Source organism: Nerophis lumbriciformis, linkage group LG09 (genome assembly GCF_033978685.3).
Source record: "Nerophis lumbriciformis linkage group LG09, RoL_Nlum_v2.1, whole genome shotgun sequence".
Taxonomy (NCBI): Eukaryota; Metazoa; Chordata; class Actinopteri; order Syngnathiformes; family Syngnathidae; genus Nerophis; species Nerophis lumbriciformis.
The window spans coordinates 36,491,186-36,500,036 of NC_084556.2; positions in this window are offsets into that span (position 1 = coordinate 36,491,186).

Sequence of the window (8,851 nt, forward strand, 5' to 3'; positions counted from 1 at the left end):
AACTGCCCAAAGATAGGTGTGCCAAGCTTGTGGCATCGTATTCAAAAATACTTGAGACTGTAATTGCTGCCAAAGGTGCATCAACAAAGTATTGAGCAAAAGTTGTGAATACTTACGTTCATGTGATTTTTTTTGCTTTGTTTCGTTTTCATTTTTCATAAATTTGCAAAATTAAAAAAAAAATTCTCATTGTCATTATAGGGTATTGTCTGAGGCCAAAATGAATGTATTCAATTTTAAAATAAGGCTGTAACATAACAACATGTGGAAAAAGTGAAGCGCTGTGAATATTTTCCAGATGCACTGTTGATGTTAACTGTTTGTATCAGAGACTTTAGATGCAAGCCGATATAATTCGATACTAGTTTTTTTGCTGATATTGGATCGGGACACCCGATATGTGCACACAATGTACATACAGTACATAAACACACACAGTAGACATAATAGTTGAAACAGCTAAACCTATTTAAGTTACAAAAAGTCGACATACACAGATTTGAATGAAAAATGGGTTTGTTTAATTCAACGTGTTGTAGTATTGTTAAGTTCATCATTATGGCTGAAGCTGAATTGTGTTTGTGTCAAATAAAATTATTTATCTGTAAAGTAATTTGCAATTTTTTCATCCCCATTTTTACAAATGGAGAAAAATGATGTCCACAAACATCCGCAGCTTAAAAAATCCTTTTTCAACATCCGTGCTCCATTTGTCATCTTTAAATGTGCAAGCAAGGGCTAGTAGATGTCGGCAACCGCTTATGTCGACAATCGCTTATGTCGACGTAAGTCAGCAAATCCAAGTGATGTCGAGTTAAACGGGCTCCACTGAGTGTGAGGAAATGGATGATGCATTTGATGGATTCATCAAGCCTTGCACGTCTATTGATAACTGCACAGGTTGTGTCCAGCACTGCACTTTATTCAAAAGGAACGATACACAGAACTACAGGACGCTCATTAAATGACCGCGATATCCGCTGCCATTGTTGCTGTTTAAGTCCTGATACAGTGTGCTGTGCAGTGCAGAAAGTGATATCTATCCATTCAGACCCCACCCCAGCTAAAATGACTCCATCCATGAAATAGAGGTATCCATGGTTACACCAGGAGCAATGTGGAGTGTGGGTCGCTACTCTCAAGCAGCCCCCACCCCATTCATCATTTGAATACATCGCTCTGCCACCTCAAGGTTTTCTAAAGCCGTGATTTGCTTTTGTAAATGAGATTTGCAGTGAATGGTTCCAATAATTCGGATGATGACAGACTGCTTATTGAATGTCTGTGAATTATGAATGCAAATATTACCTCTGCAATTACCTGCTTGACTTTGAAGGAGCGAAAGGAGCAGCTTGAGTATTTCAGCCCGAGAGAGGCTGCAGGTTAAAATATTGTATAAGAGCATCCCAGTGCGACATATTTGCAGTCTTCAGAACAACCTGTTTCCTTGACAACGCAATTTTATCATTCAAGCCCATTGCTACCTTGTCTCAGAGCAGGAATCAAATGTGGCTTAAATTCATGTTGCTGCAGGGATTCACAGGATGCGTTGACATGTACGTAAATAAACACATCGCCATTTATTGTTGGAATTTTCATTTCTAATATTTAAAGGGTTATTTATCTTTCATAAACACACATTGGACAAGTGAAAGCAGCACTACAAAATGTAGTATTTTATAAGGGTGTCCCGATACAAAATTGTTCCAATGCATTATGATACCAATGAGTATTGATTTGGAGCCTTGGCAAATACTGATATTAATCCAATACTAACCTGTATATTATCATCCATATGGAATGGACTAAAGCTGCCCTTAAGTTAAAGTTAAGTGGTAATACTATTTTTTGCGGTCGCTAGTGGCCACAATAATTAATTAAGTTAAAGGGGAACTGCACTTTTTTTTTGGAATTTTGGAGACAAGAAGACAAAAGGTGTATTTTTTTGCATTCTTATTTGTAATAATCAGCTTGTTCTATGTGGCTCGCAATGCAGCTACTGGGAACAATTAATTCTGCCAGTAAGTCACTTTAAAATTGCATCCAACAACCGCCAACAATACTTATGTTACGCAACCTGCATAATTAATCAAGTTGTAGCGACATTGATATTGCAAGAGTCAGTGACGTGCGGTGAGGTTCATGGCTGGTGAGGCACTGACTTCATCACAGTCAGATTTACAAACATATGAACCCTAAAGAGTATCTTATTCACCATTTGATTGGCAGCAGTTAACGGGTTATGTTTAAAAGCTCATACCAGCATTCTTCTCTGCTTGGCACTCAGCATCAAGGGTTGGAATTGGGGGTTAAATCACCAAAAATTATTCGCGGGCGCGGCGCCACTGCTGCCCACTGCTCCCCTCACCTCCCAGGGGGTGATCAAGGGGATGGGTCAAATGCAGAGGACAAATTTCACCACACATAGTGTGTGTGACAATCATTGGTACTTTAACTTAACTTTAACTTTACACATACAAACTGTAGCACACAAAAAAGCATATTTAATTAAAAAAAACGTTATTATGGTCTTACCTTTACTTATAAATGAAGTCCATGCGCTGCTCCTTTTGAACAAAAGCATCGATAACTTGTTTACAGAAGTCTTTCTTATCTTTCTTCAGTTTTAAAAGTCTTTCTGTCTCGATGGAGATCTTCCTTTAAGTATTACCTCTTGCTTCGATTGAAAGTCCAGTTCAGAAAACTGTTTTATTTTAGATATGTAATCCTCCATGTTAAAAGTCTAGGCAAGAGGAAACAATAAACGATCACTGCTAACTGTTGCTGCTTGTTGTCACTTCTTCTGCTTCCGTGTAGTCGCAAGAATGATCTCTGGGATCACTAGCGCCCTCTACCACCAGGAGTCGGGATTACTGCGAGCCTCAGCCAGTGCGTCTTCGCAGCCGTTTTATGATTGCTCAGCACAAGAAATACGTTACACACATACAGTTGTTGACAAAATACACTGTACATTATATACCTCAGCTAACTAAACTATGGAAATGTATAATATAGTTCATATAACAATACGGTCTCACTGCACAGCAGGCCAGCAGTTAGCCGAGTCCGCAATCCATGTTGAGGCACTGAGTGACGTGCCTCAACTGGCTGCTGATCACCGCACCGTCTCTTCTCAGTATTTGAACGGCAAATGTGAAAATTCAGCGATTTTGAATAAAAACAATCTAAAACTGGTGAAGTTAAATGGAAAATAACTTTATAGTATAAACACTGGATACATATAACAATTACATTTTTTTTTTTTCTTTTTACATTTTTTTTCTTTCCATGATGGCACGTGAGGCCCCGCCTCACCTGCCTCCCGTGACTGCACGTCACTGGTAAGAGTGAACACTGAGGAACTCTTTTTCCAGTTTAGTAACACATCGCCTTGTGACGACATGCTGCGGCATTAGCTGTAGGATAGCTTCTGTGTCATCAGCTGAATGACTTTTGAGTTTGTAATGCACAACAATGCCATAGGACACCAATCTGTACTGACTGAAAAAAATAAACAATCATATTACAAAATTACTTTGAAGTTTTAGCCCAGATTTCATGTTTTGTTTGTACACCGATAGGTCAAGAGTGTAAGTAGTTGTAATAATGAGCATAATGTGTTGCATGTATCATGATCGATATAATAGTGACTTACTCAATGGACAGTTGTTCGTTTGGTCCAGCTCGTTTGGTTCCTTGGTTGGGAATCCTCATTTGTCAAAAAATAGCCATCTTCGTTGTCTATTACCAAGTCTTCCATGATTAGGACACACAAGAGTTTGTTTCCGGAAGTAGGAACACAAATTTGTTGCTATGGGAACAAAAATAAATGCGTAGAGGAAATAAGTTCTGGTAATGCTTAAAACGACCAAAATAGGGTATATATTGTACATATTAAATATTGTTATGATCGTGTCTGTTACTACATTATACAAATATATACTTACAGCGTGTATATAAAACGTTGATGGAGGGTTTTGAAGTTGTTTTAGAGCAGTGGTCCCCAACCAGTACCGGTACCGGTCCGTGGATCGATTGGTACCGGGGCGCACAAGAAATTAAAAAAAAAAATTTTTTTTAATTTTTTTTATTAAATCAACATAAAAAAACACAAGATACACTTACATTTAATGCACCAACCCAAAAAACCTCCCTCCCCCATTTATACTCATTCACACTCATTCACACAAAAGGGTTGTTTCTTTCTGTTATTAATATTTCTGGTTCCTACATTATATATCAATATAGATCAATACAGTCTGCAGGGATACAGTCCGTAAGCACACATGATTGTATTTTTTTATGACAAATTTGGGGGACAAATTTTCAAGCGTTGACCGGTACGCAGTTACAAAAAGGTTGGGGAACACTGTTTTAGAGGGCTTTGAAGGCTACAATGGTGACTCCCATTAACCGCTTCTTGAAAGCGTTTTTCATCATCTTTAGAAACCAAAAAAAAATACTTTTGTCTTCTTGTCTCTCATAATGATTGTGAACAAAAGTGCAGTTCCCCTTTAAGCCCACCATGCAGTAAGTTGAATGACACGTTTGTTATTGGATACTTTCAAATTTGCTTTTGCCTTGGAGACTTTGTATCTGTAAGTAATATTCAACTGTAATTATTTGATACTTGATCCGATACGATATCAGCACAAAATCCCACTCATTTTCATTATTGTAAAGTGTAAAATGTTAGAAAAGGTTCAATCAAATGAAATTAGTCAAACCGAGAACAAAGGTATAGGTATGAAAAACACTAACCTATTTATTATTATCTGGCCAAAATGGACTTATGCTGTCTTAAATTGAAGTGGAGTGGTAATTGTTCTAGTGGCCACAATAACTCATTAAGTTTTAGTTCATGAGGCAGTAAGTTGAATGATACGGACATGTTTGTAATTGGATACTTTCTAATGCACTTATGCCTTAGAGACTTTGTATGTGAAAGAAATATATAACCATAGTTATTTGATACTTGAGTACATGGAAAAATGTGCTGTTTTAGATGGCAGTATTGTTCAATTAAGGACTCTTACTGTTAGGGGTGCCTGGAAAAATGTATTCACATCCAAATCGCAATTATTTTTTGTTTCAATCATCAATCAATCAATCAACCCAAGTTTACTTATATAGCCTTTAATCACAAATTTCAACCTTGAATCGTTTCAAAATATTCAATAATTGATTTTTGAAAATACTTTCTTTAAGCCATATATCCACTACGTCAATATGCTAGCGCCAAGAGGAGCGTGTGTAACATATAACCTCTTTTAAAAAGGTTTTTATTATAATTGACATAACAAATATTACATTTTTTTTTACAGACTTTTGAATCGAGAATTCTGAATTGAATCTTCAACCCTAGAATTGGCATCGATTAAGTCGTTAGTTGTTGTAAGATACACATCCCTACTTACTATGTATGTTTAGCTTGTGTGCTATTGTGTGCCTAGCTGCTGTGTAGCTGCTAGCTAAAGTAGCCTATTGCCTAGCATGTTTACATGTTTGCAAAAGACTTGACTAAAACACGAGAAAATAACAACTTTGTGTGTCTATTGTAGGACATTTAGATGTTAACTTGTCAAACTTTCCACGAGTAAACACGCTGCAGGACTGTTTTTATTGGAGCTTTTACCAAAGATTTTAGATTTAAGCCATTATCATCCGATACTTGATATCGGACCAATATCCGATATCATTGTTGGATCAGAACACCCTTAGTACTTTACACAGGTTTTTGTTTTGTGTGACCAGGGGTACACCTTTGGAACGCTTGAACCTAACTTGTGAAAAAACTGTGTAAAATACAGTGGTATCACTGTGTTAATCAGTAATCCGTTCTAAAAGGTCTAACAAAGGCCAAATCGTACAAAAACCGAATACATTTTTTGCATAATAAATAACATAATTCCAATTAATCCTGTTCAGACACCCAAAAATAGCGACACAAAACCCATTTTATGAAGAATAATTGTGGTTTTACAGGCAGAAAACAATGTGAAATACAAATGAAATGTACAAATGAACATTTAACACGACTTTTACCTTTGTTAAACACTTTGTTGGCGACAACAGTGATGAGCAGAGAGGGAGGAGGGGAGGGAAGAGCCACACGGATGTTACACTTGTACTTTGCTACGAGTTCTCTATCAAAGTGCTGAGTCTCGCAACTTTCTTTGGCCCCGTGGCGGATTATTTTGCAGTTGTACTCAGATTCTTTGTTTGGCCACTCCGCTCCGAGGAATGATGATCGACCATACAATAACCTTAAAAACTGAGTATGACTTTTTTGTATATTTGGTGAGGTGAACATAATAAAGTTAAAAGTTAAAAGTTAAAGTACCAATGTTTGTCACACACACACTAGGTGTGGCGAAATTATTCTCTGCATTTGACCCATCACTCTTGTTCACCCCCTGGGAGGCGAGGGGAGCAGTGAGCAGCAACGGTGGCCACGCCCGGGAATCATTTTTGGTGATTTAACCCCCAATGCCAACCCTTGATGCTGAGTGTCAAGCAGGGAGGTAACGGGTCCCATTTTTATAGTCTTTGGTATGACTTACATTAACAATGAAGAATAACACCGAAGGTAGACCTGTGGCCCCTATAGTAATTTAGCTGAATAGCCCTGATGCATGGCTTGTGTAGATTGGTAGCAGTTACCATAGCAACACGAATGCAAACATGCCGCCTGCACTGGCACGGTTTTAAAAGGCCAAAAAAGCAAATGTATTTGTTTGGGGTTCGAACAGGGGTTGGCAACTTGCGACTGACTCCTTGTTATATCTCCCCTCTGAGCAGTTTCAAAAAGAGTTGTTAAATGTATACATGTATGTACAGGCTGAGTCCTGACTGGGGATCGGATGAGTGCATAAAGGCAAGGAAGAGGGAGCCGGGGTGTGCGAGCTAGTGAGAAAGACTTTGACTTTGTGCTAATCTAATCTAATCTAAATCTAATAAAAAGGGACGGCGTGGCTCGGTTTGTAGAGAGGCCGTGCCATCAACTTGAGGGTTCTTGGTTAGATCCCCAGCTTCCGCCATCCTAGTCACGGCCGTTGTGTCCTTGAGCAAGACACTTCACCCTTGCTCCTGATGGGTCGTGGTTAGGGCCTTGCATGGCAGCTCCCGCCATCAGTGTGTGAATGGGTGAATGTGGAAATTGTGTCAAAGCGCCTTGAAGGTACCAAACAATGAAAATAATGGATTCGCAAACAAAAATAATACATTTGCAACTAAAAAATGGTTAATTTTTTTTTTATAAAGGGGAACATTATCACCAGACCTATGTAAGCGTCAATATATACCTTGATGTTGCAGAAAACAGACCATATATTTTTTCAACCAATTTCCGAACTCTAAATGGGTGAATTTTGGCGAATTAAACGTCTTTCTAGTATTCGCTCTCGGAGCGATGACGTCACAACGTGACGTCACATCGGGAAGCAATCCGTCATTTTCTCAAACACATTACAAACACAGAGTCAAATCAGCTCTGTTATTTTCCATTTTTTTCGACTGTTTTCCGTACCTTGGAGACATCATGCCTCGTCGGTGTGTTGTCGGAGGGTGTAACAACACGAACAGGGACGGATTCAAGTTGCACCAGTGGCCCAAAGATGCGAAAGTGGCAAGAAATTGGACGTTTGTTCCGCACACTTTACAGACGAAAGCTATGCTACGACAGAGATGGCAAGAATGTGTGGATATCCTGCGACACTCAAAGCAGATGCATTTCCAACGGTCAAAGAAATCTGCCGCCAGACCCCCATTGAATCTGCCGGAGTGTGTGAGCAATTCAGGGACAAAGGACCTCGGTAGCACGGCAAGCAATGGCGGCAGTTTGTTCCCGCAGACGAGCGAGCTAAACCCCCTGGATGTCTTGGCTCACACCGTCCCTTATGCCACCGAAGATGATCAAGAGAAGAATATCGACCCTAGCTTCCCTGGCCTGCTGACATCAACTCCAAAACTGGACAGATCAGCTTTCAGGAAAAGAGAGCGGATGAGGGTATGTCTACAGAATATATTAATTGATGAAAACTGGACTGTCTGCACTCTCAAAGTGCATGTTGTTGCCAAATGTATTTCATATGCTGTAAACCTAGTTCATAGTTGTTAGTTTCCTTTAATGCCAAACAAACACATACCAATCGTTGGTTAGAAGGCGATCGCCGAATTCGTCCTCGCTTTCTCCCGTGTCGCTGGCTGTCGTGTTGTTTTCGTCGGTTTCGCTTGCATACGGTTCAAACCGATATGGCTCAATAGCTTCAGTTTCTTCTTCAATTTCGTTTTTGCTACCTGCCTCCACACTACAACCATCCGTTTCAATACATGCGTAATCTGTTGAATCGTTTAAGCCGCTGAAATCCGAATCTGAATCCGAGCTAATGTCGCTATAGCTTGCTGTTCTATGCGCCATGTTTGTTTGAGTTGGCTTCACTATGTGACGTCACAGGAAAATGGACGGGTGGTTAAAATCAGGCACTTTGAAGCTTTTTTTAGGGATATTGCGTGATGGGTAAAATAAATAAAAAAACTTCGAAAAATAAAATAAGCCACTGGGAACTGATTTTTAATGGTTTTAACCCTTCTGAAATTGTGATAATGTTCCCCTTTAACAAATGTTTTTATTTGGTCGAAAATGTTTGGTTGCTTGAAAAGAAACACATTTCTCTCTTTATGTCTTCACCAGCAATGGTTTTAAATCATGTGAAAAGTGATGTTAAGTGTTCATTTGTTAATTTCATTTGTTTGTGCATTTCACATTGTTTTCTGCTTGCAAAACTATAATTATCGATGTGGTTTTATTTATTTATTTATTTTTTTTAAAATGTATTTTATTTTTTTAATT